Raw genomic sequence first — 22,505 nt, forward strand, 5'->3', positions numbered from 1 at the left:
TTTCATCATTTTACAGACTGTATCTTAAGAGTATGATTAAAAGCTCAGTGCAGCTGTTGTTAAATTTAAAATGAATAGGAAATTGTCGCCTTTTATTACAAGAACGCCCGAACCGGTTCTACGATCAAGATGAAAGTAACGCAACGAGGAACATCTGATACAAAAATCCCCACCGTTTTGCTTTTCCAACATAAAGGGTGTGACATTTATTTTCTGAACATAGAAACAGTCTGGTCTCGCTCACTACAGAAATCTCCATGTCACAGCGAACCAGCTCTCCTGCAGCGAGTGCGGCCTCCCTTCGGCTTGTCTGCCAAGGAGAATTGTAATTTTCTTGCTTCCAAAACATACATTGAAACCCTGGAACTTTGAGGCGATGAATCCTGAGGAAAAATCAAATAAGAGCTCGAACCATCAAACTTCCGTGCAAACCGACAGCACCAACTGGACAGGCGAAGAGGTCACCTGCTAAACCAATAATTAATTGGGCTAAACTTTGAGTTTGCAGCGACCAATATAACAACTGTCTGCAGTCAGTCCAAAATGAATGGTTGAAACTTGTAGGAGTGAAAATCCAAACAGCCGGTCTTCACTCTTAAACCAGCAACTCTGAAGAAAAACATGCCGGAGAAATACTCGCTTTCAGTGCGGTGACACTGGGCCAGAGTAAAGCTCAGTTAATATGATTCGTGAGTGGCTGGAGGGTGGATTTCGAACTCCTGACCGATTGCACTGTGCATTTTCCAGATCTGCTTGGAGCACCAATCCCTTCAATTCATCACTTACAGGGACAATTCGATTCTCGGTTTCATTTCGCTGACGCTTGGTGAAATTTTACAAATTGGAAGCGATCAGTGTCAAAGCTCACCACGTCACCGACATGCTCGCAGATACAAAGCGGCCACACTCTGCTTCAGCAAGATGAAAGCCGAGAGCGATTTCACGGTCAAATATAATGGCTAACAAAACTTATTCAAAGAAAGTGCAGGTCGTTGAGTTGCCTTTAAATTCCTGATTGTTCGCATTGAACTTCTTCCCATTGCGTTTGAGAGCCACATGGGGCGATTTGGGGACTTCATTTCATTTTATGCAGAAGTTTCAAATGCAGTTCAAGGTCAAAAGTCCTGGGAACACTGTTGTTCACAATTTACCGGTGCTGGGACCACTGTTGTTCGCAATTTATCGGTGTTGGGACCACTGTTGTTTACAATTTACCGGTGCTGCGACCATTGTTGTTCGCAATTTATCGGTTCTCGGATCACTGTTGTTCACAATTTACCAGTGCTGGGACCATTGTTGTTCACAATTTATCGGTGCTGGGACCACTGTTGTTCACAATTTGTCGGTGCTGCGACCATTGTTGTTCACAATTTATCGGTTCTGGGATCACTGTTGTTCACAATTTGTCGGTGCTGGGACCATTGTTGTTCACAATTTATCGGTGCTGGGATTACTGTTGTTCACAATTTATCAGTGCTGGGTTTGAGAATGCATACGGGGCGCCCTTTTAATAAAAATGCATATGGGGTAAGCTTTTAGTGGTTTATAGTGAGATACCTCCATAGCGAAGTAGCAGTGTGGTGAACCAATGGTTAATATAAGTAGCCCATTTTGCTTGCTAGAATTAGAAACAATGAGCTTCTTCTTTGACCACCTGTTTACGTTATTGATTTTCTTTATGTATAAGCCTGCCTTGTGTTAATCAAGCAAAGAGATATGATAAAGTTGAATTCTAGTATAAGGAGTTGTCATGCAGCTGCATTAATGAATGGATCTCCCTTTGCAGGCAAGGTCAAAACACATCCCAAGCCAGAGATAAGGTAGCCTCCCTTTTCCTTGGCATGAACAAGTATTACCTGTGAGTGGTCGGTCATTATGTCAGTTAGCATGGCTTGCCAAGACTCAGCTTATGATTGGTTTTAACCCCTTGCTACTCATGTCCCTCCCCACTCTGAAAATGTATAATTGTGTGGATCTGCCTATGTAATTTTGCCTGCTCTATGAGATTGACCAGACTCTGTCAAGAGTTGAAATCAATTCTAAAGATAAGGTCAGCTGCAGCTAATAAATTGTGTTAAACTTTCAAGTGTTATTCTCATCAGTTATTGCTGAACCAGACTAAGGGTAAATAAATCCGGTATCGTCAGGTTCACGGTTGTTCACAATTTATCGGTGCTGGGTTCACAGTTGTTCACAATTTATCGGTGCTGGGACCACTGTTGTTCTCAATTTGTCGGTGCTGGGTCCACTGTTGTTCTCAATTTGTCGGTGCTGGGACCACTGTTGTTCACAATTTATCGGTGCTGGGACAACTGTTGTTCACAATTTATCGGTGGTGGGACAACTGTTGTTCACAATTTATCGGTGATGGGACCACTGTTGTTCACAACTTACATTAATGATTTAGTCATCGGAATCGGAAATACAATTTCAAAATTGACAGTCAGCACATAATTGGCAGCTGTAGTTAATACAAAGGAAAAATGCGAAAAATACAGGAAGACGTCAGTAAACTTGCAAAATGGGCGTGTAAATGGCAAATTAGTTTCAATATTTATTGTGTATTCCCTTGCCTTGTTTGCCCTCCCTAAATGCATTACCTCATTCTCCAGATTGAATTGCATTTGCCACTATTCTATCCACCTCTCCATTCCACTGATATCTTCCTGCAGTCCACAGCTTCCCTCCTCACCATCAACCACACGACCAATTTTTGCATCTTCTGCAAAATTGTTAATAATACCCCGTACATTTAAATCCAAATCAATGATCTGTGCTACGAAAAGCAGCGACCGAGTACGGATCCCTGCGGAACCCCACTCGAGACAGCCTTGCAGTCACAAAAACACCCGTCGACCATTGCTTCCTGCCACTCAGTCAATTTTGGATCAACTTGACAATTTCCCTTGGATCCAATGGGCTTTTACACTTTTGACCAATCTGCCATGTAGGACTTTGTCAAAAGCCTCGCGAAAATCTATGTAGACTACAAAAAACGCACTACCCTCATCCACCTTCCTTGATACCTCCAAAACAATTCAATTCAAACGACCTTCCCTTAACAAATCCATGCTGACTGCCCTTCATTAATCCGTCCCTTTCTAAATGAAGATTAATACTTTCCCCCAGAATTGTGCTCAATACCGAGGTTAGGCTGACTGGCCTGCAATAATTCGATCTATTCCTTTCTCCCTTTTTAAACAACGGTACAACTTCAGCAGTCCTCCAATCCTCCGGCATCACACCTGTCGCCAGGGAGGATTGGAAAATGATGGTCACAGCCTCCGATATTTCCTTCCTTGCTTCTGTTAACAGCCTGGGATGTATTTCATCCGGGCCTGGCGATTCAGGTGGAGTGATTTGGGGACTTCCCTTCCCTCTTTGCAAACGTTTGCACCGCAGGTCAAGATCACAAATCCAGTTCCAAATTTGGGCTACTTCCGGGTTTGAACCTCAAATCGCGAAATACACCCCGACCCCAACGAGCCCAGAAACAAGAACGTGTCTTTAAATTAACGTGTTGCAGACACATTCTATGAGAGGTCTGTCTGGACAATGAAAGGGCGTTTTTGAACTGTCATTCGGTTATCCGTTTCCTCCTGAACAAACACCACAGTGTTATTTTGTCGCTCAATTCCACAAATTAGGTAAAATAATCAGCTGCACAAGGCACTGCTGGGAGTTGAACCCAGGATCTTCTGTTTACTAGACAGACGCTTTAACCAACTAAGCCACAGCGCCAATTGATGACATTTTGTCTCCACCTCCTCTCATTAATATCTATCAGCGACACTTCACTGTTGGGGGTTCAGGCCGTTTTATCTTTGTCTGTTTCGCTTGTCCGTTCACCTGTGCATTCCGACACTAACCGGATTTCTCGCTGTGTTTATCTTTGTGTATCCATCAGTGCGTTGATACACGGATGATTATGTGTGATTGTATTTGTTACATTAAATAAATTCGGGGATCAGACAATTCTCGCTCTGACATTGGAGAACTATTGAGCCGAACTTCACAGCGAAGTGTTGTTTATTGTGGTGCTGAAACTAAAAAATCGTAAGAGGAGCAAAAAGGGAAAAGGAGAAAAACTTGTGAGGGAAAATGAGGACAACTCTCAAGGTTTTTCCAAATATATTAAGAGAACGAAGGGAGGCTTGGAGTAATGTGGGCCGCTTGAAGACAGATGGAGGTGATATTGTAATTGAAAATCAGGAAATGGCAGAGTTGCTAAATTTTTACTTTGCATCGGTCGTCACAGAAATGGATGAGGCTATCATAGCAGAGACACTAGGAAAACTGTTAACAAATCAAGGGGTTTCGTTTTAGTAAAATAATGGCAATGGAGAAAATAATTAGGCTAAAGATAGACAAATCTCCACGACCTGATGTTTACCATCCCAGGGGATTGAAAGGAACAAGTGAGGAAATTGTACATGCTTTAGTCATGATCGATCAAAACTCTCTTGATTTAAGAATTGTTATTTAATGAAGCGCATCTTGATTGGAGGCTTCTGTTTGAGAAAGATCTCGAAGTGATAATTGAGAGACCGAAAATGAAGCTGTTTGTCAGGAGCGCTGATGCTGTCGGTTGTTCGCTGCTCTCGTGTTGCCCAATTGTTAAGCGTGCGTTACTTATTTATAGCAGTATGGGCTCCAGAAATGACCAGGTTGTGAGTTCGAGCGTCTTCTAAAACAATCAAACCTTTTACTCCGAACATTTTGACTGGAGTTCAAGGTACAACTGGTATGTTCCATAACGCGTCTATTTCTTAGAGTTCCCATGGGAGCTCTTGGGTTCCTCCGGCCTGCCGTCTTGCACTAGCAGGTGCCAGTTTACTTGTTCATAGGGGGAGAGGGGACTTTTAGCGGCAGCTCATATGGCAAAGGGGCCGGTACGAGATCTTTAAATCTAAAGAACCAAACAAACAATTCTTCTTTTCGTTAAGCCGATATTCATCGGTTGGAAGTTTCGTGTTGGCAAAATTTGGAAGGGAAATATGCTTCCTGGTGTCACTGTGTAACGGAAGAAATTATTCAGCTTACAGATGTTAATACGCTGAAAGGTCGAGAGGCCTTTTCCAGCTCCCGTGTGGGACAAGTTCAGCTTTTGTGCCGCTGGGTAAAGTGTTATTTTAATTGGTGCTAACGAATGACAAGACATTTGGCACAAACAAGAAGAATTGTAAACTCACGAGTTCACTGTCCATGTTTCTTACATCATGTTCAACAGGAACAAGGATTCTCCTCAACATGTTGCTGATAATTTTATAAAACGGACCTCACCCTTGCTTGCCGGCTGCAGGGATGATTCAGAGGCCTCCCATGAATATGCACGATGGGAGCTTATGTAGTATCGAGCCTGGGTAGGTCAGTCGGTAGAGTATCAGACTTTTAAAGTGGGCAGTGAGCTGAAGGTCCAGCGTTTAATTCCCTGTCCAGGCTCCAAATTTCGGAATAGCTGGCAAGCTGTCACTTTGCAGCGGGACCTGCTATGTGTTGTCAAAGTTTCGGAAGTATCCTTTTTCCCAGTGTGGGCAGTAATGTGATGTCTGAAGCGGTTCCCCATCAGGAATTCTAGTTCACTGTATTAATTTCGCAACACTCATTAAACTCTGTAAAAAAGACGAATGCTTGTTCAAATCGCCATTAATCAACCAGTAACTTTTTGTTTCCGGCTGAATGAAATGCTAACTTTTTTATGCTCTCATTCACCAGGCCGAAATTAGGGAGTTCAGAGGGGAAGAGAAAAAGGAAATGAGAGGCAAAGAGAAATATGACTATGGACTGACGGCCAACATAAAAGGGAATCCAAAAGTCTTCTGCAGGCATGTAAACAGTAAACGGGCAGTAAGCGGAGGCGAGAGGCGGATTCGTCCGGATCAAGGAGATCTACTCATGGAGGCAGAGGGGATGGCCGAGGTACCAAATGAGTACTTTGCATCTGTCTTTACCAAGGAAGAAGATGCTGCCAGAGTCTCAGCAAAGGAACTTATAGTTGAGATACTGGATGGTCTAAAAATTGAAAAAGAAGAGGCACTTGAACGGCTGGCTGTACTTAAAGTAGGTAAACCTCCTGGTCCGGATGGGATGCATGCTGTGTTGCTGAGGGAAGTAAGCGTGGAAATTGCAGAGGTACTGGCCATAATCTATGAACATCCTTCGATATGTGGGTGGTGCCAGAGGACTGGAGAATTGCAAACGTTGCACCCTTGTTCAGAAATGGGTGTACGGATAAACCCAGCAAATATAGGCCAGTCAGTTTAACCTCAGTGATGGGGAAACTTTTAGAAACGATAATCCGGGACAGAATTAACAGTCACTTGGTCGAGGATGAATTGATTAGGGAAAGCCAGCACGGATTTGTTAAATGCAAATCGTGCTTAACTAACCTGTAAGAGTTTTTGATGAGGTAACAGAGAGGATAGATGAAGGCAATTCAGTTGATGCGGTGTATATGGACTTTCAAAAGGTCTTTGATAAAGTGCTGCATGGTAGGCTTATCATCAAGAAAGGGACAGGAAACAGAGATTACTGGTGAATGGTTGTTTTTCGAACTGGAGAAAGTTGTCCAGTGGTGTTCCCCAGGGATCAGTGCTCGGACCACTGCTTTTCTTGATATATATTAATGACTTGGACTTCAGTGCACAGAGCACAATTTCAAAATTTGCAGATGAAACAAACCTTGGAAGGGTAGTAAACAGTGTTAAGGACAGTGATAGACTTCAAATGACATAGACAGGCTGGTGGCATGGGCGGAGACGTGGCAGATGAAATTTAACGCTGAAAAATGCGAAGTGATACATTTCGGTTGGAAGAACGAGGAGAGGCAATATAAACTCCAGGGCACAAATGTGAAAGCGGTACAGGAACAAGGAGAGGTTCATGTGTACAAATAGTTGAATGTGGCAGGGCAGGTTGAGAAAGCGGTTAAAAAGCATTCGGGGTCCTGGGCTTTATAAATAGATGCATAGAGTGCAAAAGTATAGAAGTCAGGATGAAACATTATAACACATTGGTTCGAACACAACTGAAGTATTGTGTCCGGTTCGGGACACCGCACTTCAGGAAAGATGTGAAGGCCTTGGAGGGGGAGCAGAAAAAAATTACCAGCATAATTGCAGGGATGAGGGACTTTAGTTACGTGGATAGACTGGAGAATCTTAGGTTGTTCTCCTCGGAAAAGAGACGGTTTTGTGGAGATTTGATAGAGGTATTCAAAATCATGAAGGATCTCGACATAGAAGATGGAGAGAAGATGTTCCCATTGGCGGAAGGGTCAAGAACCAGAGGACATCGGTTTCAGGTGATTGGCAAAATAACCAAAGGTGACATGAGGAAAAACTTTTTCACACAGCAAGAGGTTCGGATCTGAAATGCACTGCCCGAGGGTGTGATGGAGGCAGATTCAATCATGGCCTTCAAAGGGGAACTGGATAAGTACTTGAAAGGACAAAAAATGCAGGGCTTCGGGGAAAGGCGGGGGAGTGTTTCTAGCTGGATTGCTCTTGCAGAGAGCGAGCACGGACTCGATGGGCCGAATGGCCTCTTTCCGTGCTGTTGCCTTTCCATGATTCAACTCAATGTGCGTGAGGCGATGCAAAGGGAACAGAGCGTGCCTCAAATCGACACACCTCTCAGTATCCTCCCAAGCAATGCAGTTTAAGAGCAAATAATTCTGAAACGTCTCACTTGACAACTCAAGTCGTACACTCGAAACCAATTTGGTAAAGGGAGACTAATATTGGTGATTGGAAATATTTAGTGTGCAACTTGATATTGATGGACACCGGAGCAGAAAACGAGATTGGATGCACAGACGTGGTCTGAAAGGATGGCCGATCGGCTGTGGGAGGCAACGAACTTTTATACTGGCTGCATAGCTGAAATAATAGCGGCTCGTTGGTCTAGGGGTATGATTCTCGCTTAGGGTGTTTCATTGAGTGCTATGCGAGAGGTCCCGGGTTCAAATCCCGGACGAGTCCTCCTTTTAGTGAAAAGTCACCAATTGGCTTCTGATATCTTTTCAGTGTTGCTGTTGGTTGAACTGAATGAAATCCAGAGGATGTTTGAGCTCCAGTGGACTCAATGCCGAAGTTTCGTCGGCGCAACACACGTGAAGGGAATAAAATGTCTCAAGATGATGAGGAGATTGAAGCTGAATTTGGATTTTTCCCAATTCAGGCGGATATTAGATGACGGGATAGAAAGTCACATATCCAAGTTTGCCGATGACACCAAGATGGGCAGCATTGTAAGCAGTGCAGATGGAAACATAAAATTACAGAGAGGCATTAATATAATAAATGAATGGGTAAAATTGTGGCAAATCGATATCAATTTAGTCAAGTGTGAGCTCATCCACTTTGGACCAAAAAGGATCGATCAGAATACTTTGTAAATGGTGAAAAGCTCGAAACAGTGGAGGTCCAAAAAGACTGATGTGTCCATGTACATACATCATTAAAATATCATTGACAGGTACAAAAAATAACCAAAAATGTTAATGGAATGTTGGTCTTTATATCTAGAGGACGAGAATACAAGGGGCTAGGCATTATGCTACAGCTATACAAAGCCCTGCTTAGACCACACCTGAAGTACTGTACTCAGTTCTGGGTAACGCACCAAAGGAAGGATATATTGGCTGTGGAGTGAGTGCAGCGTCGATTTACTGGAATGTTACCTGGACCCCAAGGGTTAAAATACGCGGAGAGATTACACAAACCAGGGTTTACCTCGAATTTAGTCGATTAAGGGCTGATTTGATCGAACTTTTCAAAATATTAAGGGGAACTGATGGAGTAGATAGAGAAAAACTATTTCCGCCGGTTGGGATGTCTCGGACGAGGGGACATCGCCTGAACATTCGGGTCAGGACTTTCAGGAGTGAAGTTGGGAAACACCTCTGCAAGCAAAGGGAGGTAGAAGTTTGGAACTCTCTTCCGCAAACGGCAGTTGATGCGAGCTCAATTGTTAATTTTAAACCTGAGATTGATCGATTTTTGTTAACTGAAGTTATTAAGCGATCCGGGGCTGAAGCGATTATGTGGAGTTCGGTCATATATCAGCCATGATCTGTTTGAATTGCGGAACAGGCTCGAGGGGCGAAATGGCATACTCAGCTCCTCATTGGTGAGAATGATTCTGCATTGGCCGGAAATCGAACCAAAGTCTCCCGCAGAAGAGTTGAGAATTCGACCCCTGCACAACCAATGCGCGCGTTCTTAATAGCGGCAAGTGTCCATTTGGAATCCTATCTGAACGAACATGCCGTTTACAGCTGCGGTGGCCGAGTGTTTAAAGCGTTGGACTCAAAATTCAATTGAGGTTTTCCTGCGCAGTGTTGAATTCTGCTCGCAGAGCTCCTGTTTAAAGATCACTTCAGTGCTGAAATAGATTAATTGGAGTTAATTGACCGCATTTATCTCTCTCCCAGAATGAGAGATTCTACAGCGTGGCCGGTGCTTTTAATTAGTGTCAGATCTTCTCTTGAAAGACTTCAAGACCCGAGAAGGAATCTCTCCCAACCTGTAACTTAAATTCTGCTAGTTTGCAAAACCTGACATTTATACTCTTTATTTTCTTTGCCTGCATCTCTCTATCTCTCCCTGTCTCTGTCTCTTGTCTCTCTGTGTTGTCCCCGATGGACTTCTCAGGTTTCCTTGAATGGCGAGAGCTGATCTAACCGGCAATAATAGCAGAAAAGGGTAAAGGAAAAAAAGACTGAGACAGTAGGAAAAGGAAAGGTGCAACCCAGCTGATAAATTCGTAGCTAATGTCTCCACATTCATGGCTCTTCGCTCTCATAGTGAATGAAAGCAGCAATTTGAGTAAAGTTTACTTATGGTGGAGTGTAAACAACAATGTCGTTTCAGAGTAATTCATTCTGTAAAGTGTTACTTGATAATACAAGTCGTCCATTCAAAAGGAATTTGATGTTGTTGATATGATATAATTGGTGTAGAACCTGACATTTTTCGACATCGTATATCGTACAAGAAAGCGGGATTGTATGGACAGAGCGTTCTGAAAGGATGGCGGATCGGCTGCGTTGCAGTAAAATTTTACAGTGGCTGCACGGCTCTGTTGCGAGTTGGTCTTCGGGTCTGATTCTCGGTCAGGGAGTTTCACTGGTTCAAAACCCGTTGAGCCCCGTTGTGTCCCCATTTTCAGTCAAAGATCACCAATTGGCTTCTCATTTCCTTTCAGTGGTGCAGAAGGCAGGTTTGACTTATCTCCAGCAGAGAATGTTTGAGCACCAGAGGACAGAATGCAGAGGGTTTGTCCACGTAACACACGTAGACGAAATGAAGATAATCTTTCAAGAAGTTGGACAGATTGAAGCCGGCACATGAATTTATCCCAATTCAGGCGATCTCAAGGGCACAGAATACAAAAGGTAAAGGATGCTGCATTGTCCTGGAAACAAACTCATGGTTTACCGCCGGAAGGCAAGGGTTCCACAATGAACCACCAATGCACACACGGCTGCAGACTGCACGTGCAGCGTTGGATACATGTCTGGAACATGCAGTCTGGCAGAATTCCTGTGACTGAATAAGTAGGTCAAACATGGACTTGAAATTCACGGGGGGTTCAAAACCAGTTCATACTGCTACTGTAAACAATGGTTAAATAAATAAGAGCTGTAATTACCAAGCAGTGCTTGTTTCTCCCATAAATAACAATATTATCCAGCCATATGTCCACCTCCAAGATTTAATATAAGATATGGGATTTGAGAACCTCTTATTCATCACTCACCTGACGAAGGGGATAATCTCCGAAAGCTTGTGATTTTAAAATAAAATTGTTGGACTATAACCTGGTCTTGTAAGATTCCACGACATGCGACGAATTGGCTTTAAGCTGCACCTTAAATTCTGTTCAATCACAGAATTTGGAGATTTATACTATTTTTCTTTGCATGTATCTCTCTATCTCTGTCTGCGTTTCTTCTCTCTCTGTGTTTCCCCCTGATGGACTTATCCGGCTTCTTTGAACAGCCAGGTCTGGAAACCCAGGCGTTCCAGAAGGGTTTCTGGAACGCCCGGGTTTCCAGAATGTCAGATCTTCAGTCCATTTGTTGGATTTCGACGGGATGAGCTTTGCGATTTTCGTCTCCGTTTTTGGAAAATATAAACCCAGATGGGTTTTCACCTCCTCGGGTCCCGTCACCTTCTGGTAATGGGAATGGACCCGATCTCGCACTCGGTCTTAATATCTGTATTCTCATTGCTTAAGAATAAAATTACGGGGTTACAGTTATTTTGAGGACACATTTTAGAAATTAACACATAACAGACTTATTCGAAAACTAGAAGCACGTGGGATTAAAGGACCGGTGGTAACGTGAGCACGTAATTAGCTAAAGGATAGGAGGCAGAGAGCAGTGGTGAACGGATGTTTTTCTGACTGGAGAGAAATATGCAGTTTGATCCCCCAGGGGCCGGTATTAGGACTATTGCTTTTCTTGTTATATATACGTGACTTGGAGGTAGGATAGGGAGTACAGTTTCGAAGTTTGCGGATGATACAAAACTTGGCAACGTCGAAAATAGTGAGGAAGATAGCAGCAGACTTCAGGAGGACATGGACAGACTGGTGAAATGGACAGTCACGTGACAGATTTAACGCCGATCAGTGTGAAGTGATGCACTTTTGGAAGAAGAACAAGAAGAGGCAGTATAATCGAAATGGAACAATTTATGGGGGGTTCCAAGAGCAGAGGGACCTGGGGGAGCATATTCACAAAACAGGGCAAGTTGATAAGGTAGTTAAACAAGCGTATGGGATATTTGGCTTTGTAAATGGGGGCATTGAATTTAAATACAAGGAAGTCACAATAAACCTTTACAAACAACTGGTTAGGCCTCAGCTGGAATGTATATTACACTTCTGGGCAACATATTATAAGAAGGATGAAAAGGGATTGAAGAGGATTCAGAGCAGGTTGGCCTGGATGATACCAGGGATGAGGGACTTTAGTTATTTGGAGAGATTGGAGAAGCTGAGATTATTCTCCTTACAGCAGAGAAGATTAACGGGAGACCTAATAGAGGTATTCAAAATAATTAGGAGTTTTGAAAGAGCAAGTAGGGAGAAACTGTTTCCTCTGGCAAGTGGGTCGCTTACCAAAGGTCATAGATTTAAAATATTTGGCAAAATAACTAGAGAGGAATCTAAGAGATTTTTTTTCACACAGAGGGTTTGTTAAGATCAGGAACGCACTTCCTGAAAGGGGGGTGGAAGCAGATTCCACAGGATCATTCAAAAGGCAATTGGACATGTACTTGAGGAGGACTAATTTGCAGGGTTATGGGGAAAATCTGGGGTGTGGGTCTAATTTGGACAGGACTTCGAAAAATAGTCGGCACAGGTACGATGGCCGAATGGCCTCCTTCCATGCTGTAAGAGTCTATGATTCTATGATTACCTTCTGAATCGTTGGAATTGATAATATTCAGTGTTTTGGAGCCAAGAAAATTATAACCATGATATTCGGCTTCTCCATTCCCTTATGAATATCGGAGATTTTTATGTCCAGGCGGGGTGGGACTGAATGGGGGATAGAGTACGGAGATTGGAATGGAAGCCCAGCAGAATCAACTTGATCTCAGCAGCAGGCGGTGAACCTTCTTCTCCAGAGAGATTCGTCATTTCAGTTCAGAGGGAAAAATATATCAAGAAAATCGGGTGAAACAGATACGGAATGATCCGGGACTGACAGCACATCCCTTTTTAACAGACACAGACACGGAATGATCCGGGACTTACAGCACATCCCTTTTAAACAGAGATTGGAGACTTACAGCACATCCCTTTTAAACAGACACAGACACGGAATGATCCGGGACTTGCAGCACATCCCTTTTAAACAGATAGAGACACGGAAGGATCCAGGACTTACAGCACATCCCTTTTAAACAGACACAGACAAGGAATGATCCGGGACTGACAGCACATCCCTTTTAAACAGACACAGACATTGAATGATCCGGGACTGACAGCACATCCCTTTAAACAGACACACATGCGGAATAATCAGGGGCTTCCAGCACATTGCTTTTAAACAGATCGACACACGGAATGATCCGGGACTGACAGCACATCCCTTTTAAACAGACACAGACACGGAATGATCCGGGACTAACAGCACATCCCTTTTAAATAGACACAGACACAGAGTGATCCGGGACTAACAGCACATCGCTTTTAAACAGATACTGACACGGAATGATCAGGGACTAACAGCACATCCCTTTTAAACAGACGCAGACACAGAGTGATCCGGGACTAACAGCACATCCCTTTTAAACAGATAGAGACACGGAAGGATCCAGGACTTACAGCACATCCCTTTTAAACAGACACAGACAAGGAATGATCCGGGACTGACAGCACATCCCTTTTAAACAGACACAGACATTGAATGATCCGGGACTAACAGCACATCCCTTTAAACAGACACACATGCGGAATAATCAGGGGCTTCCAACACATTGCTTTTAAACAGATCGATACACGGAATGATCCGGGACTGACAGCACATCCCTTTTAAACAGATACTGACACGGAATGATCAGGGACTGACAGCACATCCCTTTTAAACAGACACAGACACGGAATAATCAGGGACTTACAGCACATCGCTTTTAAACAGATAGACACACGGAATGATCCGGAACTTTCAACACATCGCTTTTAAATAGACACACACACGGAATGATCCGGGACTTGCAGCACATCGCTTTTGAACAGACACAGACACGGAATGATTCGAGACTTCCAGCGCATCGCTTTTAAACAGACACAGACTCGGAATGATCCGGACATAAATCATAATTATGGTACATAAGTTTCTCTTACGTTGACCATAAAATTTACTCGTTCAACAATGACACCACTGCACACTTTGATTATTCGCGACCTCACAATCTCAACACCTTCGTGGTTGGAACTGTTGCTGATTTCAGCAAACAATGCAAAAACCTCCGCCTGCAGTTTCGAGAAGGGATCCGACTTTCTGGATGAAATAAACAAGATTAAAACACATCACCGACGAGGATGGGATTTGAACTCACGCGTGCAGAGCACAATGGTTTAGCAGTCCATCACCTTAACCACTCGGCCACCTCGTCGCATGCGCAAACTTGCGAAAGCTCCTTTATTCCAAATGAAAATACTGGCTGTGTTGCCAAAATGAAATAAAAAAGGAAATGCTGGATATCCTCAACAGGTCAGGCAGAATCTTTAGATATCGATACAGAGTTAACATTTCATATCGGTGACCATCACATGAGTAATCTATTATAATCCTGACTTGCGCCTTGTGGGATGGCTTTGGGGAGTCAGGAGGTGAGTCACTCGGCGCAGAATATCCAGCCTCTGACCTGCTCTTGTCGCCACAGTATTTAGGTGGCTGGTCCAGTTAACTTTCTGGTTCATGGTGACCACCAGGATGTTGATGGTGTGGGATTCCTGGAAAGATTCCAGGAATGAGGGGCTTTAGTTTCATGGATAGACTGGAGAAGCTGGGGTTATTCTCCTTGGAATAGAGACGGTTGCGAGGATATTTAATAGAGGTATTCAAAATCATGAAGGATCTGGACAGAGTAGATAGACAGAAACTGTTCCCATTGGCGGAAGGGTCAAGGACCAGAGGATTTAAGGTGTTTGGCAAAAGAGCCAAAGGTGACATAAGGAAAAACTTTTCTACACGGCGAGTGTTTAGGATCTGGAATGCACCGCCCGAGGGGTGGTGGAGGCAGATTCAATCATGGCCTTCAACAGGGAACTTGATAAGTATTTGAAACGAGAAAATAATACAGGGCTACAGGGAAAGGGCGCGTTGGGGCGGTGGGGTCCAGCTGGATTGCTCTTGCAGAGAGCCGGTACGGACTCGATGTGCCGAATGGCCTCTTTCCATGCTGTAACCTTTCGATGATTCTATTCTATGTGCAGGGGGCGATGCAAAGCGACCGGAGCATGACGTAAATCGACGTGCTCATGTCCATTCCCTGATAATAAATCCTAGTGTGAGGCAAAGAAGAAATACATAATTATGGTCCATATCTTTCATCTTCTGCTCACCATAAGAGGTACTTCGTTTACCAGGGGGCCATTGCGCACTTTGATTGATACTTCACCTGGATCACCCCTTACAATCCCAACACCTCCGTGCAAGAAACATTTTGTGTGGCAATTCAGACTTTGCTGATTTGTGCAAACAGATGCAAGCCAGCAATGCGGAAACGCACTTCTTTGGAAAGAAGATTTTTAGGTGAGGCGGCCAAAATAAACAGCTCTCCTGATTGTGGTCGAGGTGAGATTCCAACCACCATAATCGAAAAATTGGCTCCAGCATCTCAGACAGCTCAGCTACTCTCCTGCATACCAGTCTGCCCATTTCTGACGAAAAAGTTCAGAGGGCTGAAACCTGACCTCTGGTTCTTTCTCCACAGGCGCTGCCTGACCTGCTGAGTGTTTCCAGTATTTTCTGTTTTCATTTTTGTGATTTTACAATGGCTGTTTTCCTGAAAACACCCAATTTGACCCAAGGACAAAGCTCACACTTCACTTTCCCCACGCGCTTTGAGGTCTGTCGTTTCTGAACAAAATCCCCTCCGCGCCGGACATTCAAAGGACCTTTCGCTCACGGCCAACCTCCTGTCATCCACACTTTTTCACCATTCCCGCTCTTCTCATTTCTCCTCATTCCTTTTCAATCGGACATTTCCACAGACCTATTAAGATCAAGCGGAACATTTCCGACCTGACTGCACCGCTCAGATTGCAAAAAGTGCACCTTTCAGCCGTCATTCGCAGCTGTGCAGCGCCGCCCGTCTCTCCCGCACATCAACTGCTCGGTGAAAAGCGCCAACGACCATGAAAACAAAACCCAGTTCTTCAGTTAACATCCCTCGTGTCACAAGATACCCCACGGAAATTTCACGGAAAAGTATGCCGCTGTCCTTCCGAATGCCAGCCCTGCTTTCTCAGTGCTTGTCTCTGGAACAGTCACGCAGATCGAAATGTATCGATTGGTTTCAAGGCACAAATGAACATTGGTGTGAACGGAACATGTGCCCCCGAGAAACAGCGGTCGATGTGGAGCAAACTTAAAGGCGTAAGAATGTGAAAGTAAATGTTGGAGTAGGCAAGGCAAAAGTAAAATCTCAATGAAATGGACGATGATTGTGGAAGGAAGGAAAAGCTGGAAGAAGCGGCAGGTCGGAAATTTGGATCATCCAACAGAGACACATGAGAGAACAAAAACAGGATACAGACAAAGGTGCTGGAGGCAGAAAGAAAAAGCACGAAATAAGAGGAATGAAAAGAGAGTGAATTAGTGGAGCGCGAAGAGATACAGAAGCAGAGTGGTTATGCTAATGGCTAATAAACCAGAGGCCTGGACTCATTATCCGAGGTCACGAGTTCATAATCCCGCCATGACAGCTGGAGAATTTCAATTCAATTAATGAAAAATAAAACCTGGAATTAAAATACCGGTGTCAGTAATGGAGGCCATTAAACGACCGGATTGTTATAAAAACCCATCTGGTTTACTCAAGCCCCTCAGGGAAGGAAACCTGCCGTCCTTACCCAGTCTGGCCTATATGTGACTCCAGACCCACAGCGACCAATGTGGTTGATTCCTAATTGCCCTCTAAAATGGCCAAGCAAGCCACTCAGTTGTAAAACCTCGATTAAAAAAAAGTCATAATAAAACCGGACGGGCCACCAGGCACCAGACACGACAAAGGCTCAAAGCAAGCCGAGTCGACCCTGCAAAGTCCTCCTCACGAACATCTGGGGACTTGTGCCAAAATTGGGAGAGCTGTCCCACAGACTTGTCAAGCAACTGCCTGACATAGCCACACTCACAGATTCATACCTTTCAGCCAAAGTCCGCAGACTCTTCCATCACCATCATTAAATACATTTAAAACAGAAATAGACAGTTTCCTAGAAGTAAAGGGAATTAGGGGTCACGGGGAGCGGGCAGGAAATTGGACATGAATTGAGATTTGAGGTTCGGATCAGATCAGCCATGATCTTATTGAATGGCGGAGCAGGCTCGAGGGGCCGATTGGCCTACTCCGGCGCCTATTTCTTATGTTCTTATGTACCATCCCTGGGTATGTCCTGTCCCACCGGCAGGACAGACAGACCAGACGGTGGCGGTACAGTGATATACAGTCAGGATGGGAGTGTTCAACCTTGACTGTGGACCTCATGCCATCAGGTCAAACATGGGCAAGTGAAACCATCTACTGACCAGCCCTCAGCAGCTGATATCAGTCCTCCTCCATGTTGAACACCACTTGGAAGAAGCACTGAGGGTAGCTGGGGGACTTCAATGTTCATCACCAAAGGTGGCTCGGTAGCAGCACTACTCGCCGAAACCTGAAGGGCATTGCTGCAAGATTGGGCCCACGGTAGATGGTGAATGAACCAACACGAGGGGAAAACCAACTTGACCTCGTCCTCACCAATCTACCTGTCGCAGATGCATCTGTCCATGACTGTATTGGTAGGCGTGACCACTGCATAGGCCTCGTGGAGACGAAGTCCTGTCTTCGCACTGAGGATACAATCCAACGTGTTGTGTGGCACTACCACCGTGCTAAATGGGATAGATTCATAACAGATCCAGCAGCGCAAAACTGGGCATTCCATGAGGTGCTGTGTGGCTTTCCTGCAGCAGCACAATTGTACTCCAGCACAATCTGTAAATTCATGGCCCGGCATATTCCTCACTCTACCAACAAGCCAGGGTATCAACCCTGGTTCAATGAGGAGTGTAGAAGAGCATGCCAAAAGCAGCACCAGGCATACCTAAAAATGAGGTGCCAACCTCGTGAAGCTACAACTCAGGACTAAATGCATGCTGAACAGCTGAAGCAACATGCTAAAGATTAGAGCTAAGCGAATCCACAAAAGGATCAGATCAAAGCTCGGCAGTCCTGCCACAACGAATTGTGAATGGTGGTGGATAATTAAACAACTAACGGGAGGAGGAGGCTCTGTAAACTCTGTAAACATCCCCATCCTTAAATGATGGAGGAGTCCAGCACGTGAGTGCAAAAGGCAAGGCTGTAAGCGTTTGCAGCCAGAAGTGCCGAGTGGATGAATCCATCACGGCCTCCTCCCCATAGCATTCATAGCAGCCAGTCTTCAGCCAATTCGATTCACTCCACGTGATATCAAGAAACGGCTGAGTGCACTGGATACATCAAAGGCTGTGGGCCCCGACAACATCCCGGCTGTAGTACTGAAGACTTTTGCTCCAGAACTAGCTGCGCCTCTCGCCAAGCTGTTCCAGTACAGCTACAATACTGGCATCTACCCGACAATGTGGAAAATTGCCCAGGTATGTCCTGTCCAAAACAGCAGGACAAATACAATCCGGCCAATTACCGCCCCACCAGTCTCCTCTCAATCATCAGCAAAGTGATGGAAGGTGTCGTTGACAGTCCAATCAAGCGGAATTTACTCACCAATAACCTGTTCAACGATGCTCAGTTTGGGTTCGGTCAGGACCTCGCGGCTCCAGACCTCATTACAGCCTGGGTCCAAACATGGATAAAAGAGCTGAATTCCAGAGGTGAGGTGAGAGTGACTGCCCTTCACATCAAGACAGCATTTGACCGAGTGTGACACAAAGGAGCCCTCGTAAAATTGAAGTCAATGGGAATCAGGGGGGAAACTCTCCAGTGGCTGGAGTCATACCTAGCACAAAGGAAGATGATAGTGATTGTTGGAGGCCAATCATCTCAGCCCCAGTTCATTGCTGCAGGAGTTCCTCAGGGCAGTGTCCTCGGCCCAAGAATCTTCAGCTGCTTCATCAATGACCTTCCCTCCATCATAAGGTAAGAAATGGGGATGTTCGCTGATGACTGCACAGTGTTCAATTCCATTCACGACCCCTCAGATAATGAAGCAGTCCGAGCCGGCATGCAGCAAGACCTGGACAACATCCATGCTTGGGCTCATAAGTGGCAAGTAACATTCGCGCCAGTTAAGTGCCAGGCAATGACCATCTCCAACAAGAGAGAGTCTAATTACCTCCACTTGACATTCAACAGCATTACCATCGCCGGATCCCCCACCATCAACATCCTGGGGGTCACCATTGACCAGAAACTTAACTGGACGAGCCATATAAATACTGTGGCTGCGAGGGCAGTTCAGCTGCTGGGTATTCTGCGGCGAGTTACTCAACTCCTGACTCCCCAAAGCCTTTCCGCCATCAACAAGGCTCAAGTCAGGAGTTTGATGGAATACTCTTCCCTTGCCTGGAGGAGTGCAGCTCCAACAACACTCAAGAAGCTCGACACCATCCAGGACAAACCAGGCCGCTTGATTGGAAACGTAGCCACCACCCCAAACATTCACTCCCTTCAACACCTGCGCACAGTGGCTGCAGTGTGTACCATCCACAGGATGCACTGCAGCAACTCGCCAAGGCTTCTTCGACAGCACCTCCAAAACCCACACCCTCTACCACCTAGAAGGACAAGAGCAGTAGGCACATGGGAACAACACCACCTGCACGTTCCCCTCCAAGTCACACACCATCTCGACTTGGAAATATATCGCCGTTCCTTCATCGTCGCTGGGTAAAAATCCTGGAATTCCCTTCCTAACAACACTGTGGGAAAACCTTCACCACACGGACTGCAGCGGTTCAAGAAGGCGGCTCACCACCACCTTCTCAAGCTCAATTAGGGATGGGCAATAAATGTGAAGACATTAGCTGCAGCAGCGGGGTTGCACCTTTACTTTTCCTCCTGCCTCAATCTTCCATTAACCTTCTCTGCTGGTGTTGCAGGTTCGATCAGGCATCGCCGTTTAAGGAAGCCTGAGAAGTCCATCAGGGGACAAGACAAGAGACAGAGACAGGGAGAGATAAAGAAATGCATGCAAAGAAAATAAAGAGAATACATAGAATCATACAATCATAAAATGGTTACAACACAGAAGGAGGCTATTCGGTCCATCGAGCCCGTGCCGGCTCATTGGAAGAGCGATCCAGTTCGTCCCACTCACCCGCTCCTTCACGTGTGTTGCGCCTTGGAAACTTCCACACCCTGTCCTCTGGAGCTCAAATATTCTCTGGAAAAAAATCAATTCTCCCAACAGCAACACAGAAATGATGTCGGAAGCTAATTGCTGAATTTTCACGTAAAGCAATGAGACAGGAGGGGTCGTGCGGGATTTGAAGCTGAGATCTCGCATGTATCATTTAACGCAAACCTCGAAGCGAGAATCATAACCCTCGAACCACGAACCGCTGATTGCGAAATTGTGCAGCCAGTTGAAAAGTGCGCTGCCTCCCACTGCCGATCGGCCATCCTTTCAGACCTCTTCTCACCATCCAATCTCGTTTTCTATTCTGGTGCACAGCAATATCAAGTTGTACATGAACTACTTCCAGTGACCAATATTGGTCTCACTTTAACAAATTGGTTTCTACTGTACGACTTGAAGTATGAAGTATGCCGTTTCAGAATTAGTTGCTCTGAAACTACATTGCTTGGGAGGAGACTGAGAGGTGTAGACAAACAGCGGAACCTTGCAGTGCATGTCCACAGGTCCCAGAAGGTAGCAGAACAGGTAGATAAGGTGGTTGAGATGGCATAAAGGATACTCTACTTTATTAGCCGAGGCATAGAATATAAGAGCAGGGGGGTTATGGTAGAAATTTATAAAACAAGAGTTAGGCCACAGCAAGAATACTGCGTACAGTTGTGGTCACCACATTACAGGAAAGGTGTGATTGCACTAGAGATGGTACAGAGGAGATTTACGACAATGTTGCCAGAACTGGAGAATTTTAGCTCTGAGGACAGATTGGATAGGCTGGGGTTATTTGCTTTGGAACTGAGGAGGCTGTTGGGAGATTTAATTGAGGTGTATAAAACTTTGACGGGCCTGGATAGAGTGGAAAGCAAGGACCTATTTCACTGAGCAGGGAAGTCAATAATCAGGATACATAGATCTAAGTTAATTGGTGGAAGGATTCGAGGGGAGCGGAAGACTTATTTCCCACCCAGTGGGCGGTGGGGGTCGGGAAATCACTGGCTGAAAGGGTGGGAGATGCGGAAACCCTCATCGCATTGAAAAATAAAAACTTCAATATGCACGTCAAGATCCGTAACCAACAAGATTCGGGACCAAACGCTGGAAAGTGAGATGAGGCTCGGTATCGATTTTTCGGCCTGCACTGGCACGATGTGCAGAATGGTTTCCTTCCGTGGCCGAACTTTCTATGATTCTATGATATGATTGCCGTATGATTCGGCATCGTGATAATATACACTCTACCATAAGTATATTTAATCAAATTGGAGCTTTGTTTCACTGTGAGAGCGAAGAGACATAAGTGTGTAGACATTGGCTGCTGCAACTGCGTTTCACCTTTACTTTTCCAACCGTCTCAGTCCTTTTTTTACCCTCCTCTGCTGGTGTTGCAGGTGAGATCAGCCTTCGCCGTTCAAGGAAGCCTGGGAAGTCCATCAGGGGACACACAGAGAGACAAGAGACATAGACAGGGAAAGATAGAGAGATGCATGCAAGGAAAATAAAGAGTATAAATATCAGGCTTTGCAATCTAGCAGAATTTAAGTTCCAGATTGGGAGATATTGATCCTCCGTCTTGAAATCTTGGAAGAGAAGATTGGACGCCCAATTAAAAGCACCGGCCACGTTGAAGTATCTCTAATGCTTGGAGAGAGGTGAATGCGGTCAATTAATTCCAATTAATGTATTTGAGCATTGAAGAGATCTTGGAAGAGTAGCGCTTCGAGCAGAATTCAAACCGAGGCAGGAAAACCACATTGGAGTTTTGAGACCACAGCTTCAACCACTCGTCCATCGCAGCTGTCAACGGCATGTTCGTTCAGACAGGATTCCATATAGAAACATGCAACTGCTACAAAAGCCAGCATTGGTGGTTCAGGGGTAGAATTCTCGCCTGCCACGCGGGAGACACGGGTTCGATTCCCGGCCAATGCACGATCATTTTGCGTTCTGCACCAAGGAGGAACTCCGGAACAGGAGTGTGGTGTTTGATCCTTCCAGCCTGTTCCGCAACTCAATGAGATCATGGCTGAGTTGTGACCGAACTCCCTGTCCCCGCCTTAGTCCCATATCTCGAAATACCTTTGGTTAACAAAAATCTATAAATCACGGGTTTGAAATTAACAATTGTGCTCGCATTCACTGCTGTTTGTGGAAGAGACTTCCGCACTTCTACCTCCCTTTGCTTGTAGAAGTGTGTCTTAACTTCACTCCTGAAAGTCCTGACTCTAATGTTTAGGCTATGCCCCCAATTCCTAGACATCCCAACGAGCGGAAATAGTTTCTCTGTAACTAACCCATCAGTTCCTCTTAATATCTTGACAATTTCGATCATATCAGCCTTTAATCTCCGAAATTGCAGGGAATACAACCATAGTTTGTGTAATCTCTCCTCGTAATTTAACGCTTACAGTCCA

At 45.0% G+C, this 22,505-nt stretch overlaps 4 non-coding genes across 4 annotated transcripts; 2 read left to right on the top strand and 2 right to left on the bottom strand.

The window, feature by feature from the left end:
- Window positions 1–3,667: 3,667 nt before the first annotated feature.
- Window positions 3,668–3,741, bottom strand: trnat-agu (transfer RNA threonine (anticodon AGU)). The gene has a single exon. It is a non-coding gene; the product is annotated as a tRNA-Thr (tRNA).
- A 4,152-nt stretch (window positions 3,742–7,893) lies between these two features.
- trnap-agg (transfer RNA proline (anticodon AGG)) lies at window positions 7,894–7,982 on the top strand. The gene is given in 2 exon segments: window positions 7,894–7,929; window positions 7,947–7,982. It is a non-coding gene; the product is annotated as a tRNA-Pro (tRNA).
- Window positions 7,983–14,059: 6,077 nt separating this feature from the next.
- On the bottom strand, window positions 14,060–14,141 carry trnas-gcu (transfer RNA serine (anticodon GCU)). The gene has a single exon. It is a non-coding gene; the product is annotated as a tRNA-Ser (tRNA).
- Window positions 14,142–21,952: 7,811 nt separating this feature from the next.
- On the top strand, window positions 21,953–22,023 carry trnag-gcc (transfer RNA glycine (anticodon GCC)). Its single transcript has one exon. It is a non-coding gene; the product is annotated as a tRNA-Gly (tRNA).
- Window positions 22,024–22,505: the final 482 nt, after the last annotated feature.

This window comes from Heptranchias perlo, unplaced genomic scaffold (assembly GCF_035084215.1).
Source record: "Heptranchias perlo isolate sHepPer1 unplaced genomic scaffold, sHepPer1.hap1 HAP1_SCAFFOLD_73, whole genome shotgun sequence".
NCBI classification, from domain to species: Eukaryota; Metazoa; Chordata; class Chondrichthyes; order Hexanchiformes; family Hexanchidae; genus Heptranchias; species Heptranchias perlo.